We start from the raw sequence: 21,094 nt of genomic DNA on the forward strand, positions 1-21,094 counted from the left end.
AAAGTACTTCAGAATGAACTGAAAGATCGATTAATTAACAATGTTTAATTTTCAATGCATTAAACACTAAGAAAATAAGTAGAATCGTTTGAAATAATCGGCCGAAAATACGTTAAGCCTACTCTCGTTAGCTTGGGGAAAAAACTGAAGCCTTACTCATATGGCGGTGGAAAATTGAGGATTTTTTGGTGAGAAAGTTAGTTTTTAATTAATATATTAATTGTAATTAAAAATTCAAAAAAGGGGCGGCAGGTGCATATATTCCCAACCTCCAAGGTATGCATGTTCCAAATTTGGTAGTTGCAGGTCGAACAGTCTGGCCTGTAGAGCGCCAACACATATACACACGCGCGCGCGCACACACACACACTCACACATACACACACATTGAGCTTTATTATAAGCAAAGATGGGTAACCGTTGCCGAATGGTATAGTGGGCAAGATCCTGATCTAGCATTTTTTGCTTTTTTTTCTGATTTATTTCAAATTGATTTAGCAATTTACAAACGGTGTTAATTGATATATTTTCATTTTTTGTTCAAAAACAAATATTTATTCTTTTACTTCTTGGATTTTAATTTAACTTTCAGAATAAAAAAGATTATAATTATGAATGCATTTTTTTAAATATTCAGAATTACTTAAATTAACAATTTTAAGAGGTTTTCATTTAATATGATATTCATTTTTATATGGAAAAAAATAAATGCATTTTTTTTTAATAAATGAAGTTATAATTTATTTTTCAAAAGAAAAATAATTTTGTTCATCATGTATACTGTTCTTGAATTATAACTATAATTTAATTTTTAAGTCTTAAAATAATTATAAATATAATTTTAATTATAAAAATATTTCAAAATAACTAACCATTAAAAGTTTTAAATATTTGGATTTTAACAAAGATAAATTATTTGTATAACTCAACGGAGCTGTATTTATATCGGAAGAGTTATACTAAAGAGAGCAACTGAAATAAATAAGATTATAACGGCAAACATTCAAAATGTTAATAATCGAAAAAGAAAAAATAGAAAGCAGGTGTTAAGTTATGAACTGCATAGGCAGATGGTTCAACATTTTTAGTAACATATGATATGCTTTATGCGATGTCCAATTTTCAGAAGAAAAACAAATGTTTTTGGAAGGTAAATGAATTAATTTTTTTATCGCTTCCTTTAAGATCTTTCTTGTGGAGAATCATCATTTATGAATTTTACAAGATGTCAAAATATACCTATCTTGTTTGAAATGATTTTACGATAATTACCTTTCTGTCTTTGGAATTTAATAAAAGAAACTAATGAAATATTTTTATGATGTCAGTAATTTGATATGTAAGTTATATATCATTAAGTTATATATGTAAGTTATATATTAAGTAATATATTATTAAGTTATATATGTAAGTTATATATTAAGTAATATATTATTAAGTTATATATGTAAGTATTCTAATTGAAGTATTATTCAACAGGCCGAATGTAAACCCGGCATTATCGTACTTTTATTTTCTCTGCAATTGCCTGTAAAACCGACGTGCATTTTAAAACGAAAGAAACAGACAGACAGACTCTCACTTTTCTGTTAGATTTGTCATAATGTTAATTACTTGAGTTTGAATATGTAATTTTAATTATGTAAAAAGTTATTTTTTGTGAGTTTTAATAAATTGTTTTCTTATTTGATTGTTTGCAAAAACATTCTAAATTTAAAATGTTTCTGAATTTCCAACATCCACTTTTTGCCCTAATAAATTTATTAAATTCTCTAATACTAAGGTATTATTTACTTCATCAAACATTTCGAATGTTTATATACGTCAGTGCATTTCATGTGATAAACTTTTAAACAACAAGTTGTTTATAGTAAGAAATTGATTGTAAAATAAAAATCTTCTCGTATAATAACATGGAATTTGTGATAGCATATTTCAATTTTTCTTACAATATTTATTCTTTATTTGATTGGAAATGAAAGATAAAGTATATAACCACTATCTTTCCCCAAATTCTGCAGTATTTAAATTGTGCAATTCTGATTATTTTTCGAAGTAACAGATGGCGCTCCAATCTGAAATGCGTTTTTCGTATATCTGTATTCAAAATTTTGGCGTATTATGATGAGATTGTTATTTTGAGAGATGTTTGTATACAAAAAAGTTTCAACATTTTTAAATTCTATTCCTTAGTCTATATTATCTACAATTTTATTTCAATACCGACAGATTTCGCCCATGAAAGAAATGTGATCACATTTATTCCCTACGTATTTTTAAACCACCATTCACTAGTTGCCATTTATTGAGTAATAAACGAAGTTGGGAGTTTATATAATTTTTTATTTTGAGAATATTTATTCTTATCAAACAATTATGAAACGATATTTTATTAGATAATTTATAAATAAAAGGTACGTAACAGATACACCATTCCCTATTGTCTTATTGCGCTGCATTTGTAATTGAGCTATGTTTGCAGCGCCACCTAGCAGTGCCACATTTGACGCTATTCGATTTGAAAATATTCCGTCACTAGTATCAAAAATTTTATTAGTACATTTCTCACACATCCAATTCGAGCAAAAAGCGAAGGATCGAAGGTTAAGCAACTGATTATTTTACATTTTTTTTTTTTTGTCATTTTCCATTTTTATCTTTAGTTAGTGTTAAATTTTTCGCAAGGGGTTCTTACCATCCACCGGAAACTATTGCCAGTTTCTCGTTTGAAACCGGTCAGATGCAATTGCCGTTAAGAAACGGTCAACACTCAGTGCTACTAACTCTTCAATCCTCACGCTCCGAAGGCGTGAACGAAGCATTATAATATATATCCAAAAAGATATATAAATTTATTTTAGTGGTAAATTTCAGGACATTTCACACTAAACCTTCAGTTTGTATTTACCCGTTTCTTATGTTGCTTTCTTCGCATCGTTGATAACGTTCCTTTTCTACAACATTGCCTACTTTCTTGTACGCTGAGTAGGAGGGTAAATGTTGTTACTTTGTATGTGAATGTGGATATATATATATATATTGTTAGAAACAATTTTGAAAATAAAACAAATCATTATCCACTTCATACATGTTGATATTTATTTGTTCATTATATTACTTTTGTGCTTTGTAGTTTTAAATAAATGTATGTTAAATTCTTGTATAAGGCAAATCTATAATTTTTAAATAACTGGAAGTGATGAACCAATAGGAATTCATATCTGTAGACATAATTAAATAACTTATTGAATTTAAATAATATATTTTATGAGTAGAAAACATATAACCAAAAATTAATGATCAAAGTCATCTTTATTTAAAAAAAATAAATGAAACAAAATTAATATAAATTTAGAAAAATAATTGTTTAAAGTGTGAACTGTAAAAATAACTTGCTATCACAAAGTTTATTAACTATTCAAGAAAAGTATTTAGATCTTTCTTTTTATTTTCAATTGTTCAGTTTTCATTTTATTTGTAACTTAAAGGAAGCTGACGGATCAAAACACAAAACATAAGCCATAACATTCATATCATAGTGGTATAATAGACATGATATATTGAGTAATTAAGAATATATTTTTATATTTGTATATCAAGCCAAGCCTTCATACAAGAAACAGTGTCCTTATATGGATTTTATTGAGGGTATTTTGAGATTTATTATAATTGATTCAGAATTAATGTTTGATTGAGATTTACTTTACTGTATTCCAGTATAGTGTAATATATTATAAATTTCTAAAGTTGTTGAATAAAATTTTTGTTACTGCAAGTTATTCCCTCATTAGGATAAATAAAACAAATTAATTGATAAATCTCAGTAAGTGAGCTATAAAAATATGATGAATCTTTTTAATGCATGAAATAAAATCATATTGCAATTCGTTTTATTGATAATTTAAGTTTTTGTAACAAATTAATCATACATAAACTATGACATAATTTCAAATATACTTAAAATATTTTCACATGATGAATTCATCAACCTAATTAGTGTTATTTGCAGATAAGTAGCAGCTGTTATTGATTTAAAGTTGCAAAGAATTGTATTTTACAGTGATTTTTTTTTTTACATTGAATTATTTAAATCAAATTTTTTTGTGACAACTCATACAAGGTACATTCAGTTACATAAAATTGTTTAAATATAATTTCCTGCTAACATAGTGGATGATATAAGTTTTTTATTAAAATACATTTTCTCTTTAAATCAAGGTTTGTTTTTGAAGTTGTAGAGTCGTATCGTGAAGAGTGTCGCGTTCATACATGAGACTTCCTCAGTATATTTCAAAATATAAAAAAAAATCTTGAAAGATTAATGTAATGGTCTTATTGATTAAATCTTATTAAGAATATTCATAATATTGCACCCTGTTGTTTTCTGTCTAAATATAAAAAAGGAATAAACCTCTACTTTAAAAAAAATGAAAATACTACTTTTTCCAATTAATAATTTAAGCAGAAGTGATATTGATTAAAATAAAATATTAGAGTTTGAACCAATATATTATACAAATATTGAAGACTTGAATGTTCAGCATGTCACAATTTCAATATATATAAGAATTGCAATTTTTTAATTGAATAATATATTTGATGCAACACTTCCAAAACATGGCTGTTGGACTAATTAATTCCAAATAATTCATGTGAATCAATAAAGAAAACTTTATTAGATTGTCAATGTCAGTTTATTGACAATTAATTGAAATACAGAAAAGTAATAAAGTAAATTTCCCTGCTTGGAGACAACTGTGAACTAATGAATAGAATTAAGCCAAATTGCATATATAGATTATAGAAGACATGGGGAACTAAATTACAAAAAAAAAAAAAAAAAAAAAGCTGCAAGTACAATATATTGTACAAAGGAAAGAGTACCACATTGAAAGATTTTACATGAGCCTTGGGACCCTAATGTTTTGGTTACAGTAACACCAATATGTATTCATATGAAAACTTTAGAAATTGTTTTTTCCCTTCCAAAGAGCATTTCTGGAATTTGGCCTCATTCTATTTCTCAGTTTTAGTTGCAGATGCCTCCAAATAGAGAAAGTTATTTGGTGGTCACCTAGTAGTTCCATTAAACAAATTTATTGAAATGTGGTGAAATGAAATTTTAAAAATTTGTGTAAGGAAAATAAAAATTGGAGCAAATTAGTTAAGAAAGAATTAATTTCCCTTGCTCAGTCATGCAGCGTTAACTTTTTTAATGTGAAAGAGTATGAATATATTATCTTTATAGTTAAATAACAAGATTATATTCCTTGTGATTAATTGCACTATTTATTAATTTGTTTGAAAAAGAAGATACGAAATAGATAATACATAGTACTGTACATCATAATTTTTAGTTTAAACTTTAAATCACATCATAACTTGTTGGTTTAGAGTAATAGAAAATAAAATGCATCAAATGTGAGCTTTATACAGCTATAAAATATAAATAAATGTATTCATGGTAGTTTCTTTCAGATTGTTCAGTTTCACAAAATCATGTTTGCAGCGTTGAATAAAATAATGTTGTCTTCTTTCTGTTGTGAATTTTAATTTGTAAAATCTTGGTTGGTTTCATTATGTCGTAAAATCATTACATATATACACACCTTATCAAGTGAACAGATTTTATTTGTCATAATGCTGCATATTTACAAAATGCATTACTTGAAACATACAAATCGCCAACAAACAAAAATACGTTAAACAAAGGAAATTCACAGTAAAAATGAAAAGTACAAAACCAAATTAATTGTAAGACAATGAATTTATTCCTAACTGAAATTTATCATAGAATGCTAAATGCTATTGATACTTAGTATGTTCATATGTACATTAATAAAAGATTTTTTTTTTCTATTTCAACAATACATTCTTGCAACAATAGTGTAAATATAAGAATTAAGGTATCAATTAATAGGTAATGATTTAATGAATATTTATTCAGTTTTTAATTATGTTCTAATAAAAATTCTTGCATAATTATTCAAGAAAAATTAAATTGTTTAAGATCATGAATGCATGCATTAGTGTACTAGCAATCATATAAAAAAATTAAGTACAATTTAGTTGCAATTACTGAAATAATAATTTTATTGAGTAAACAAATTTTTCTTTCCAAATTAATGAATATATATTTTAATTTGGGTTTCAGTTAAATATAGAAATGACTAAAATTTTTTATCCAAATCATATAATAAATTAGTTTTTTCATATTTTTTTTTATGGATTGGATAATGCAAACAAAGATATTTACATAAATACTACAGATGACCTACAACTCTGTGCATTATTTGGTTAAATGTTACATACTATATTTTGGTTCATGTATTATAATTATACAAAATAATCTCATGAATCTGTAGAACTTCAGTTTTCAAGAATTGGAACTTGATGATAGCTCAATGATAGTTTTAGATATTTTATAGAAATTTTTAATTAAATAAACTTTAATAATGATAATATTCTATAAAATATTTATTGCAATGAACATTTTTCATTTTCATTATTGAATACAGCATAAGAAATGAAATACTTTTTAAACTTAATTTACAAACAAATTTTAATTTTTCAGAGCACAAAATATTTTTGATTTTGATAGAAATTTAGTTTCTTCATTGGTATATTGTATCTAATTATTAAAAAAATATAGCATTGCAAACTTATTAGAAACAAATCATTTTTCAAAAGCATATAATATATTTCATCATTTCAACATTGACTTTAAGAGGCAGAATAAGCTTATATAATACAATATACTAAAAGAATATAATGAGAAAAGTTATTTTCATTTTTTATTACTATTTATACAAAAAAATGTTCTTTTCTATGAGAAGAAATATTATATATCTATAATTTTATATTTTTGTTTGACAAAACACACATGCAAACAAGATTTGATGACACAAGATTTGACACGAAACACAAAGTTGAAGCAAGTCTGTTGAGTCAAGAAAACATAGTAAATATGAATGAAAGTAATTCGATTAAAACTTGTTTTAGGAACCACTCAGCATGCTCAGCTATAGGTATAGGATAAATGTCTATTCACATAAAATATAGGGATGTTCACTGTTAATAGTTTAAGAATATTTATGAATTGGTACCATAGAGCTTCACTTACTTGAATTCCTGCTAAGCATTTCTTTGGTAAATGGCTAGCAATTAAAAATAATAGCAACCACAATATGCTATTATTTACTGAATTATATATGTAACTCTTCTAATTTATAGGAATAACATTGAAAAACATTCATGTATGAATATTTGACTGCGTTAGTCCAACAAATTTTGCATAATATGAGATTGAATGCAGAATATTTTGCTATATAACTTTCAAAAATCAAATAATAAAAAAAGAAAATTGCTCAGTATGTAACTAAATTGAAATACTAATATGAATTATCTTAATATCTATTGAATTGGTATATTTTGCTATAATTTGCAGTAAAAAATTATAATGAATGGAATTAACATTATCAAAGTGTTTTGTTAACACTGTCAAGAGGGAATAAAGACGCATATTAAATGGAAAAACTGCATATAAAATTCAAAGCATCATTTATATACTTTATGAAGAGTATGATAAGGCATAATATAAAAAACATATAACAGTTGAAAAATATAGCTGTTCTCCTTGTTCACTAGGTGGATACTCATGTATTGATCGTAGCGCCATCTTTTAGTCATGTCATTCTAAAGCGCTACCTATCTACTTTCCCTAATACAATCTATGTTAATACTTCGCCCGGGGAATTCCCGTTCTATGTATACGTGCGCTAAGCAATACTGTTCCGATGGTTGTTAGTGAAATAAAGAGTTTATTTTTCTAATAACGATGAAATGCTTTATACAATACTCTACATGAACATCACCACAGGAATAATTACAGTTTGGGAATCAAAAATCAATAAAATAAGGAAAACTGCAAGAAGGAATTATTTACCTAAGTAGTTTGAGCATGCTGTAATTATTTATAATTAAAAAATGTTTAAGATTGAAACTGCTAATACTGCAACTGTTTTTGAAAACTTAAAACATTCTAAAATAGATCCTATAAAACTATGTACGCAATATTACAACATTTTACATAGATTTCTTTCTTTTTTAAAAAAGAATTTCCCATTGCAAAGTTATTATTATAAGTTATATAACTGCAACTGTCTAAAAGAACATAAATATAAAACACATTATGACATTTCCTGACACTGTCTTAAATGTTTGTTTTTATGATATGAGAAATGATGTAGTTTTGGGAATTAAATTTTTAAGTAAGAAAAAAATTGGTCATCTGTAAGTATCTTTAAATTGGGGCTTCAGAACTTCAGACTTAATACATCGGTTTAATAGGTTTCTTACATTTAAAAGGGATATAAAATTTGCATCGCTGCTTATTGTTGACATTTCATTTATGATTTAGTTCTGTTTGTAGTATCATGGCTATTAGAGAGAATTTCGAATTCTGTATTGTGATATGATAGAAAATGTTTTTCACCAGGCAACAGAGTTTTAGGCATACAGACTGAAAATAGTTAAGTTTAATGAATTCATCAAAAGTTCCATTTCAAGATGTATCATAATTGTCAAAAGCGAAAGTTCAAAAGCTTGATAAATTGACATGGGCTTTTAATTATTATATTATTATTTAATATTTTTAATTCTTTCTCTGGTAAAATCCTAGATGGGCCCACTTCTTGGTGACTTATTTAAAATCTCGCCAAGTTGACTACTAAGTGAATATTTGCTATTATTATTATTATTATTATTCAATTAAAAACGATACTTGAAGGCCAGAAATAATAATAAATATAATAAATAAATATAATAAATAAATACCAATAAAATAAAATAATAAATAAATAAAAATAAACAAATAAAAATAAGAATAAAAAATAAAATAAATATAATATAAAGTAAATAAAAAAATACGCCTAGGTTGCCACATTGCGACGTTATCGCCACTCGTTTGGCGAGAATTCAAAAAGACGTCAAGAGTTGAGCTGTGCTAGGATCCCCCCCTTTCTGTTACAGTCTATTACAGTTTAATTCTTTCTGTTACAAAATCCATTTTGTCATGTCTGACTGACTTTGGATGCTTCATTGAGTGCCAGTGAAAAACACTTCTACTCAGTATGGATGTAACTGAGGTACCTGAATTTGAAACCCTGAGAAGTTGTAGCTAAAACAGCATTTTAAGTGCGGTCATGAGACCAGGTGAGAGGAGAGCGATGTTGGGGTGCAAAAAGGTGAACAGTGAAATATAAAAGTGATTTGGTGCAGAAATAGCAGGGGGAGAATTAAACTAGGCAGCAATGTTACGGAGGCTTGAGAGGAAGGGACCATTTGGTGGTGGCATAAGGAAAGTTGTATTTACTGCTACAGTGGGCGAAATCAGTTTGTTGAGCAATGGTGGGGTTTGGTGATCCTTGATCATTTGGAAGAAGCTCCTGGATAGTTTGGTGATGTATTCTTCAATGGTTTCAATTTTGAGGTCATTTGCGGATTACATTGTTGCGGACATACCAAGGTGCGTTAGTGATTATTCGGACTTATTAACTTATTTTGCAGAATTTGGATTTTGTTGCGATGTGTTTTTGCAGCAAGCCCCCAAATTTGGGCTGCGTATGTAAGGATGGGCCTGATAACAGACGAACTTTGTTGTTGAGGGAAAGTGGAGAGTGACGACCGATAAGTGGGATAATCTCGTGGACTTTTGCCCAGAATTTATCTGAATTGTAATTAACATGGTTTTTAAAGGTGAGCTTATAGTCCAGGATGAGGCCGAGGTACTTAACTTCCTTGTCCCAAGATAAATTTTCGTCGAAGAAGGTAAGTTGTGGGAGAGATTTTTTCAGATGACCTTTACGAAATAAGATGGTGTGGGTTTTATCGGTGTTAATTGAGACACGCCAGCGTGTACACCATTCTTCAATTTTAACTAACGCACCTTGGAGCTGTTTGATGACAAATTTAGGCGTGGCACCTTGAATTAAAATAGCAGTGTCGTCTGCAAAAAGGCAATTCATGACAGGTTCCGATTTGGGAAAATCGGCATTATAAATGCAGTAGAGCAGAGGACTAAGGGCACTGCCTTGAGGTGTACCGGCTTGGATGGTCCCAATCACAGAGAGGAAATGTTGATTTTTAACTTGGAAGGAGCGATTTGAGAGAAATTTTGAAATAATTGCGGTGACATAGTATGGAAATTTAAGGTTAATTAGCTTGTAGATGAGACCATCATGCCACATTCTATCAAAGGCCTTTCTCACATCCAGAAAAACACCTCCAGTGATAAGCTTTGCATTGAAGCCCTCGCAGATGGTATTGGACACCCGAAGGAGTTGGTGAACACAGCTGTGATTTTTCCTGAACCCGTACTGATCATCTGGGATTATGCTATTTTCATTGCAGAAGTCTGTGAGCCTGGCGAGGATTAATTTTTCAAAGATTTTGCCAATGTTGCTGAGGAGACTGATAGGACGATAGGAGCCAGGGAGCTCTGGATTTTGATTTGGTTTCGGGAACATTAGAACATGGGCTATTTTCCAGACAGTTGGGAAGTGGTTAAGTTGTAGGCATTTGTTGAAAATTTTTGTAAGGTGGGTGATTGCATTAATGGTGAGCATCTTAATGGCTTTGTTAGGAATTCCGTCAGGACCCGTGGCTTTTTTGACGTTCAGTTTCTTGATGATATCAATGATTTTCTTAGGGGAGGAGAGTTTTGGTTTGGAAGGCTGTGGTGGTAGATTGAAATAATCATTGACAGCAATTTTGACCCTTCGGATTTGGTTGTTGCAGTAGGGTTCAGGATTGACTTGGAAGGAGTTTTCCAGAGAATGGAGGAAGGCATTGGCCTTGCCCAACGGGGTGTATTTTAGCCCATCCGTATCCAAGATCGGTGCCAGAGCAAAGAACTTCTTGGTAAGTTTCCGGTTGAATTCAAAAAGGGAGTTGTCTTCCGGGTTGAGGCTTTCCAGGAGTTCTTTCCAAGAGTTATTGTCATATTCGTTGATTTCATCTCTAATTTCATTCTGAAGCTTGGTGAACAAAAGTTTGTATGGTGGATAGAATGTCAACTGCCAAAATTTGCGCCATCTATTTTTGAGTTTAATTTTGTTCACAATTTCAGGAGGGAGTTTTCTGAGAGGGCCTTTTATGTTTTTTGCTGTAGAAGCTTGGTTTAATGCAGTGACAACTTAAGCAGTGAATTTTGAGATTGCGTCATGAATATGTTGAGTTGTTTCAAGGAAAGGGTTGCCTGGGATGGAATTTTTAATAATAGCTGAAACGACCGACCAGTTTGTAGTTTTAATCGTTTTTGGTGTTGGAAAGAGATTAATGTTGATGTCGATTTCAAAGAGAACAGGATTATGGTCACTGGACAGCTCATTGAGAGAGGTTGCGGTACCGGAAGCAATATTGCACATTATTCCAAAGTCCAACATGCTAGAGGAAGGAGTATTGATAGGGAAGTGAGTGGATTCAAGCGGAGCAATGAGGATTAGGTTATTCGATGCAATGAAGTTGTGAATGATGGCACCGTTGCTGTTTGAGAGACCAGTACTCCAAGATGGGTGTTTGGCATTGAAGTCACCCACTACAATACTTTTGGTAGTTTGGTTAAGGACCCTTTGAAGCTCGGAGGTGTTAATTTTGCCATGAGGAGGACGATAGATGCTGGCTAAGGTAATATGGAGACCGTTTGGTAAATCTATTGAGATTGCAGTGTTCTCAAAGCTGGTAGAAGAAATGGGGGTAGGATGATGAGGTATAGAGTTTTTAATTAAAATAGCAGTGCCACCACCTTTGTGGGTGAGTCGGTCAGTTCTGTAGCTGGAGTAGTTTGGGATTTTGAGGTTGTCGGAAGGACGGAGATGAGTTTCTTGGATGGCAATGACATCAGGTGCCCAGTCTAAGATGAGGTACTTAAGCTCCTTGTATTTATGTCTGATTACGCCCGCGTTCCAAGATACAATGTTTAGAGAGTTAAATTTAGAGCTATTGAACGTTGACAGGAACTGACTTGAGGAGGGCAGACATTTGAGAAAGGAAGTTGTTCATTAGGTTTGTAATTTGGTTTACACTGATGGGTTGACTATTGACTTGCGGCTGTTCGATTTGGGGCTGCACAATTGGTGACTTGGTGGTATGTATGGTAATTGAGAAAACTAACCACATCTGCGGTTAATGATTGCCAGTTTCGATTTGTAAACCGGGTAAGGACAATTGCCGTTTAATCAGTTATGCAAACATTTCAAACTTTGCGTAAAACTGATGAATGCGAACGGTAAATATATATAAAACTAGAAATACACAGATTTATTATAGTGGTAAATTAAACAAAATTATATTTTTAAAAATTCATTGCTATTTACAATCATTCAAGTATTCGATCATTATGATTCTTCATTTTGTTGATAGCATTTAATTTGCCAAATATCTTTGCACATTCGTTTTTAAGAGACATTTTTCTGCTTCATGATGGATTCTAAGAAGAAAAGCTTCGGAGCTCAATATATAGCGCAGAGTTATGGAAAAAGAGAAAAATAATCAGCATGGTGTATGTACCTTTATAAGCCTAAATAACAAATATTGGATTTGCTTGCCACGAGCAGTTTGTTAGAAATAATAAAGTTAATTTAAGTATAAATACAGTAGTAAGTTATTATAAATATCTATGAATATCACAGCCTTAGAATGCTAATACCAGTCGTATGTGCATTTTTTATCAATAATTTTTGCAAGTTTTTAATTAAATGTTTTAAACTTTTTTTAATTAAATGTTTAAGTTTTTAATAAAAATTAAATTAAATTAAATGTTTTTGTTGTCAGTTACAATGAAAGTGGTAGGTGGAGCTTTTGACACATATGTATTTTGAATTAGCACTCATGTCGATCGATTGAAGGCAAAATGCTAATCTTGACGCGTCAAATTCTATATGTTTATGTCTACCGTCCATTCTAAATGTATTTGGGTTGTAAAATAAACTGTAATTGTTTAAAAAACTTATAAATTTCCTGCGAAAATCACAACAGCATTGTGACACCACCCTTTAATACAATTGAGGTAATTCTTGACCTCTTGTTAATCTGGAGCCATCATTTGGGCCTTAAGATTTTGAATTTTGATCTAAATATCGATTTCAGAAACGGAATATGACGATCGGGCTAGGAAGATTAAAATAGAAATTCCCTACTGTACGTGGAACAGCCACTACAGTATTGAATAAACTTAAAACTTTATTTTCATCAGAACTATTGAAGATCATATAGAAAATTTAAGCTCGTCTCATTAGTTCTTGATTGAATATCAAGATATATTTTTAAAACTTAATTCAGATATCGATGCTCTAATAACAGACGAAAGTGAATATGATAATGAGTTACTTGCATGTGAAGACTATGATAAAAAAAAATCATGGTTTATAAATCTAAAATTGTCAGGAAAAAATAAAAAACTAACAGTGACAAAGCTGTTGAAAGAACTATTGTACCTGTGACCAATAATGTTATTAGTACCCAGGTAAGCACATCCTGTTGCACAATATTATACAATTTAATATTCAACAGTTTCATACGATATTGCGAATAGTGTTTAATATCATAGAATATTGAACAATACATATGTGCTACTAGGATAACACTCGAAACTTCAACAATATTGTTTAACAGTGTAGTGCATGATTAAGTTACCCAAATTAAAATCGAAAATCATTTGAGTAGTGCATGATTAAAGTTACCCAAATTAAAATCGAAAAAATATGTAGGTAATGGGAGCAAATGGCTCGAAATTTTTAATTCATATAACAATGAAATTCACCCTAATTTCAGTTAATCTAAAACTGAGAAATTTACTTACTTGAAAAATTTATCTATAGGTCATGATTATAACTGTGAATCTCATTGTGACACATGTATAAAAAAGCTTAGAAAAGAGATTCGATTGTAAAGACATGATATTATTGAAATTTATGCAGAGGTTCTTACAGTTTAAACCAATGAAAAGTTCTTCAAATATTTTTGGTTTAAGAAAAACTCTATGATCAGTTACAGATATGTATTAGAAATTTATGCAGTTTGGATGCCATTAGTGATTGATATGGCTAATAATTAAACCCAATCATAATTAAGTTGCTACCCAAAGATTTATCTCTTGAATTTCATAGAAAAAGATCGTGTAAACAAAATATTAATGTGACTGAATTAATAGAATTCATCAAAACAGTAATAGAATGTAGATAAGCCAATATGGTGATTAATAGAATTCATCAAAATAGAATCCCCCCTCCTTGATAAAAGTGCGCCATTTTGAATTTAAAGTGCTTAAAAGGATTTTAATGATCATCCTGTATATACATTATATACTATATATATACTCTTATTAATAATTAATATACAAAATTTACATTTTAAGATTAAGTGAAATGCCATGAAGAAGCTCGAATATTTCATGTTCGCCTTACTTCTCTAAAACTTTAAACGTCAATCAAGTTGTACGTGTTTTTTTGAGAAGAATTTTTATCAATTTTATGATTTAGTTTTTCTTCCTTTACTAATAATTTCGAAATGAATTTATAGCAAGTGTTACTTATATTATATATACATTCAAAGGTAATTGTTGAGATTATATTATATATTTCATATATAATATAATAATATAAATACATTTTATCTATTTGTAGGGGGCTAGTTTTGATACAGGAACTGCAGATGTAAGGATTTTATCACAAATTTCACCTATCTAGTTCACTTCATTTTTAAATTTTCCTGTTCAAATGCACATGAAAAAACACACACATATAATTCCACATTTCACAAACAATTTTAATAACGCGGAGAGTTCTGTCATCTGAATTAAGGGTAAAAATTTAATGAACTGGGAAAAAAAGAACTTTCTTTTGTGTTATATTTTATACCAAAATTATAGTTCTGTATTGAATTTTATGCACAATCGGTTAAAAAGGAGGAGCCATAAATGCAGAATTTATGTTGTTTACCATTTCTATGAAGCTGGAAACCAAGTAAAATATACTGTGTAAGAAAACAGGAAGATGGTGGCAAAAATCCTTTTTCAAAATTTCTTTGTATTGTATTTTTATGGTAAATGAAACTTACGCTTCAATAGTACTTTAACATAAGTACCAGGAAGGCCGAGCTTAGCTAGACGTTATTATTATTATTATTTATTTATTTATTATTTTTTTACCACTGGGGGTACTGGATGAGGGGTGATCGTTCTTTGATTCAGGTCTAAATTACGATCTGTGGATGAGTGTATGAAATGCGTGAATGATGTCCGCCCCGTAAAAAGGATCGTGACGTGTGAGTAGTTAAGTCTTACTCTTGACCCTAGTTGGCTCTACGATAAAAACAAGAGGCGCTCCCCCTTAGGCTTAAATCGGCTGTCTTCGAACAACGGGCTTGTCCGTGGTAAGTACCATAAGTAACAACAACAACATTTTTTTTTTTTCTTTTCTTGTTTTGTAAAATTGTGTTTTTACAGTGAAAATATTTAGATACAAATCACATACTGATTACATAAGAATATTTTTCAATCTAAATATGAACTGGGCACTTAAATAAAAAGAAAAAATCATGAATGCATTTAGTTTAACATGTTATTAGAAACCATCTGCTATATTACAGTATTGATTTTACAGTTTATCTACCATTACTTATATTTTTGATCTTATAAACAGTTTTACCATGGTGAAATCGGAGCCGAGATGGCGCTATATGACATTGTAAGCATAAGTAAAAAAAGGCTCTAATAGTTAGTTACAAAATTGTTAGAGCCGCTTCTGAGATGCGCGAAATATATATATAAGAATTGCTCGTTTAAAATAATAACATTTTTATTGAAGCTCAGATGTCTACCTCGGTTTGTTTAGGTTCAGCTTGAATTAGTGACACCATTTCTTGGACTCTATTAGCTTTAAATAATTAACTATTAGTTATAAAACTAATGAACTAACTAACTATTAGTCATAATTTTTTTTGTTTGTTTTTTGGTGTAAAAACGCGTTTTTTCAGGAAAAATCACCTAAAGATAAAAAATAAACGTAAAAAGCAAAACCTTATCTAAATATAAAATTTGTTCTAAGTCTTCAGAGCCGTTTCCGAGAAACACAAAATATACATACAAGAATTGCTTGCTTAAAGATAAAAGATGTTTATAGGTAGATACTCTCTGCAAATTGCATGATTTTAGATGCACAGTTAAAAAAAATCTTTCAAAACACTCTCCAGAGGAGAAGGTTAAACTTAAAATTACTCAATTCGGAAAGGAATTACTTCTTGGATAGAAAGTTCTTACTACTAACTACTATAAACTATTAAACTATATAAACTGTTAAAATAAACTATAAAAACTATAATTATAATTATAAATTATAGAAAGTATAAAAAATCGTAAACTATAGTAACTATATAAACTATTAAAATTACATAAGAAAAGCCATAGTACGTGGAAATATCAAATCACGTGCGAATCACATGCTATATAGTTTGACGATTAAAATCGCCAAATTGACGAAATTTTTTCTTGCCGCTTTTTTATCCCTTTACAACGGATAATTACCGATAATTTTGAAGATAAAATAAAGATTGATGAATCAATCAAAAGCATTATAATGCTACGATATTTTGAAGAAGGGATTCGATTATCCTTTAATCTTTTTCTTTTATAGATTCTTAGATCAGTATCTTATACTGGACCTTTTTAATTTATAAGAGTTATTCCTAGCTAAGCCTATAGAATAAATCAGTAAAAAAGTAAACATTGTAGTACTTTCAATAAAAAGTATTTAAGAATTTCAAAAAGTAAAGAAATATGAAATGTTTTCACTTAATCAATAGTGGATTTAGACTTGACAGGATTCTAAGCTATTTGAGATATGGGGCTCTTAATAAATTCAGATATTCTAAGTAGTGGCAAATATGATATCCAGATACAGTGGCTCCCAAAAGTGTTCGTACACTAAAGAAATTTGCAGAAATTGTGTTCTATACTTCTTAATAAAGCATTTTATTAGTTGGTTTTTTTAATTAGCATCTTTAAATAGTTTTTAATAAAACTGAACAAATATTTTTATAAAAAATCAAGTAGTATTGTTCTAAAAAATAAATAAATAAAAAATGTCACAAAATTCGAACACAAAAGTCTTCGTACATCCAAACATTATTTATTTAAATTCATCATAAAAATATCTTTTGCGGCTTATTTTTCTTCTAATTGAAAAATACACTAAAATCGTTTGATTTCAGTATTTAATATCACAATTATTTATTCTATTTACTTTATTCTTAGATATGACGCGCATTCGTAAAGAAACGAGTTTAGACGTACGAAAATTAATTATATTTCATTTTAAAGCTGGAAAATCAATTAGAGGCATTGCAATTACAACTAATCTACCTCATTCAAAGGTGCAAAGCATAATAAAACGTTACAGAGAGGGAAAAAGGATTGCAAACAAGCTTCGTAATGGTCGCCCTCAAATTCTGTCAGCTAGAAGTCAAAGAAATATTGTGAGCAAATTTCTAAAAAATCCACGTCTGAGTGCAATAAAGTTTACTTCACAATATAATGAATCAAATGGAACTTCTATTTCCTGTGAAACTATTCGTAGAATTCTTCGGAATGCTGGTATACATGGCCGCTTTGCACGAAGAGAATTCTTTGCAAGTCAGAAGAACAGAATTGCTGGGCTTAAATTTGCCAAATCTATGATAAACCAGCCAAAGAGCTATTGGAATTGTGTCTTATTTGCAGATGAAAGTAAGTTTAACATCTTTGGGTCGGATGGGAGAATCATTGTATGGAAAAAAAAAACCTAAGAACTTAATCCCAAGAATTTAGTTGGAACAGTAAAACATGGCGGTGGAGGTGTCATGGTTTGGGGGTGTATGTCAGCGGCTGGAGTAGGCAATTTAGTATTCATTGATGGTATAATGGATCATAGAGTTTATATAAATATTCTCAATAATAATTTAAAAGTGTCAGCACAAAAATTGGGCATTTAAAACAACTTTGTGTATTACCAAGACAACGATCCTAAGCACACGGAAATGAATGTTCGTCTTTTTTGCCTCTATCATTGTCCTCAAACCCTTAAATCACCAGCTCAATCACCAGATTTAAACCCTATAGAGCATATTTGGAAAGAATTAGATGTGCGAATAAGAAGTCACGACATTAAATTGAAAATTCAACTAAAAGCAGTAATGATCGAAGAATGGAACAAGATCGGTGCAGAAGTAACCGACCGCTTAATTAAATCTATGCCCAAACGTTTAAAAGCTGTTATGAAGAATAAAGGATATCCTACTAAATACTAAACATTTAGAAAAATTTAGAAGATTTCATATTTAGTGATGTTTTTTTAAAGTGTATGATTACGACGACGTGATGGGTATTTCGACGGAGCACCTGGACTCGTAGGTCCTTAATCTCCGAAACCTTATAATAATTTTAATAATTTACTAGTATTTATGATTTAAACATGAATATTTAATTGCCTGGATATCTATTGGACTCTGTAAGGGAATATGGTTATTAATATTAAAAAAAATAAAGATGACATGCATAAAAAATATTATATTACTAATTATGATATATAACTGATTAATTTTAATTAGGTATCCATTACCTGCTGTAGGCACGCCTTCGTCGATTCTGTCCGGTCCGGTTAGGTAGTCAAAGGGTTGTCAAAGGGTTAATGATCACGACTTTCCTTAATAGCCCTGATAAGGGCATGTACGGTCAATGATCATTAATTTTTACTCTTCCAGGAGGAGTGTTCTGGGTCTTCTCTTCTTCTTAGGATTTCTTGGGTTGTAGGTAGGTATATTTGCTATTGCAGGGTTGTTATGATTATCTATTGTATGGAAGAAATTTGTGGCTAATTTTTTAAAGTAATTGGCTATTGTTTGTAAATGGAGTTCTTTGAGGATTTGCCTATTTCTGATGTACCATGGTGCTTGGGCTATTTTCTTTTGGGTTGTTTCTTGTTTGTTGATATGTGATTTGGCTGCCGCCCCCCAAACTGGTGAAGCGTAGCTCATTAGCGGCCTGATGATGGTCTTGTATAGCAGTAATTTATTTTTCAGAGAGAGTCTGGACCCATCATAGGGTATAGTTCGGATCTGCAGGCTTTGACTTTGTTTCTTATGTTATCTATGTGTTCTTTGTATGTGAGCCTTTTGTCTAATGTAACTCCTAGATATTTTGTGCAGTTGCTCCAGTTAATTTTCCTTCTGAAAAGTTTTTTTTTTTGGGGGGGGGGTCAGGGGTATTTCTCTTTCTCGTAAAGTAGACAGCCTGGCACTTGTCCGTGTTCACCTTAACCTTCCACCTTATTAACCATTTTCCAAGGTCGTCCAGGTAATCGTTTAGGTGTTTCATGACGTTGATAGATTCACCGGTGCTCATGATGGCAGTGTCATCGGCGAATAGACATAATTGGGTCTGGCAGTTCCTGGGGCTGGGAATATCATTGATGTATATATTGAACAATATTGGTCCAATCTTGGATCCCTGCACTACTCCGGCTTCAATAATCCGTTCTGAGGAGAGATTACTCCCTACTCGAACGGTCAAGTGCCTTCCTCGTAGATATGTAGCCATGAGCCTGATCCGCATTTTGATCAGTTTGTATAGCAGGCCGTCTGTCCAGACCCTGTCAAACGCCTTTGCGATGTCCAGAAACACTGCTCCGGTGTCCCAGCCTTCATCCATCCCTTCCCTAATGATTTCAGTAATTCTCAGTAGCTGTTGCACTGTGGAAAGGTTTTTCCTGAAACCAAATTGGTAAGGAGTGAGGTGGGTTTCCGTGGTTAAGGTGATTCTTTTAAGTATCACAGCTTCTGCTACTTTACTGAGAGAAGATAGTAGGCTTATTGGTCTATAACTATTTGGGTCTTGAGGGTTTTTTCCTGGTTTAAAAATGGGAAATATTGCTTCTGTTTTCCATGCATTTGGGAAGTATTGTAGTTTTAATATTGCATTAATTATTTCTGTTAATCTGATTATTGATTTTATTGGGAGCCTTTTTATCATTCTATTGGAGATATTGTCTAGTCCTGGACTTTTACCCTCTTTGAGTTTATTAATTATTTCCACAACTTCAGATGGTTTGCACTCTTCTACTGTCTCTTTGTGCTTTTTACTCAGGAATTTGTCCAGCCTTTTTTGTACTATGTAATCAGTGGGGGGGGGGGAGGGGAGAGATCGTTTTCTTTAAATTGATTTTCGAGAATATCTGCTATTGCATTCGCCTTTTCTTGGTCTGTGTATAGTAAGGTATTATTTGCTCTTAGAGGGGGGATTCTATTGTGATTTTTAGTGTAGGCCTTAACTTGCCACCAAATGGACTTATCGGCTGTGCTTAGATTTTCAATTTTGCTTCGCTCTCTTAATTGGAATGCTTTCTCATGGAGTTTCTTAAGGTGGTTTTGGGCTCTATTGTACAAGTTTTTGTCATTGGGGTTTCTACTGGTTTGGTAAATTTTCCTTAGCCTGTTTCTGATTTGGGTTTGCTGTTTTATTTCCAGGGAGAGTTCTTCGTTCTTTTTATTTTTCCATTTTCCTGCTGTTTCTATTGAGCTCTGCAGTTCGTGGGTAAATCTATTTATTTCAGTTTCTATATCTATTTCACTTTTAGGATTAAAGTCGTTAGTTGGATTATTTATGATATTTTGTTGGACTTTTTTCCAGTTGGGTATAAACGTTTTACTATTGCATGAAGCTGTGCTGGTGTCAATACAGAAACGTACAGGTTGATGGTCGCCAAATCTGGCACTGCACTTCCTCGTTTATTCAGAACTTGATATCTGCGAACAATGCTTTTCAAAAAGAATCATTGATATAACAGGAAATGACGCCTGAAAGTGTGATCAAATGCCGAACAACAATACAAGGCGTTAAATTTCCTCTTTACTCTCTAAACACTGCTTGCATTGATCCTCTGTTGTGATGCATTTCATTCAAATTCTTTTTACACGCACTAGCACAAAAAGAAAAAAAAAGTTTGTTAAAGCTCGGCAGTTTATTCATTTCATTCACAACTCTTTTCACATTTATAACGTGCAGTTT

Source organism: Argiope bruennichi, chromosome 11 (assembly GCF_947563725.1).
Source record: "Argiope bruennichi chromosome 11, qqArgBrue1.1, whole genome shotgun sequence".
NCBI classification, from domain to species: Eukaryota; Metazoa; Arthropoda; class Arachnida; order Araneae; family Araneidae; genus Argiope; species Argiope bruennichi.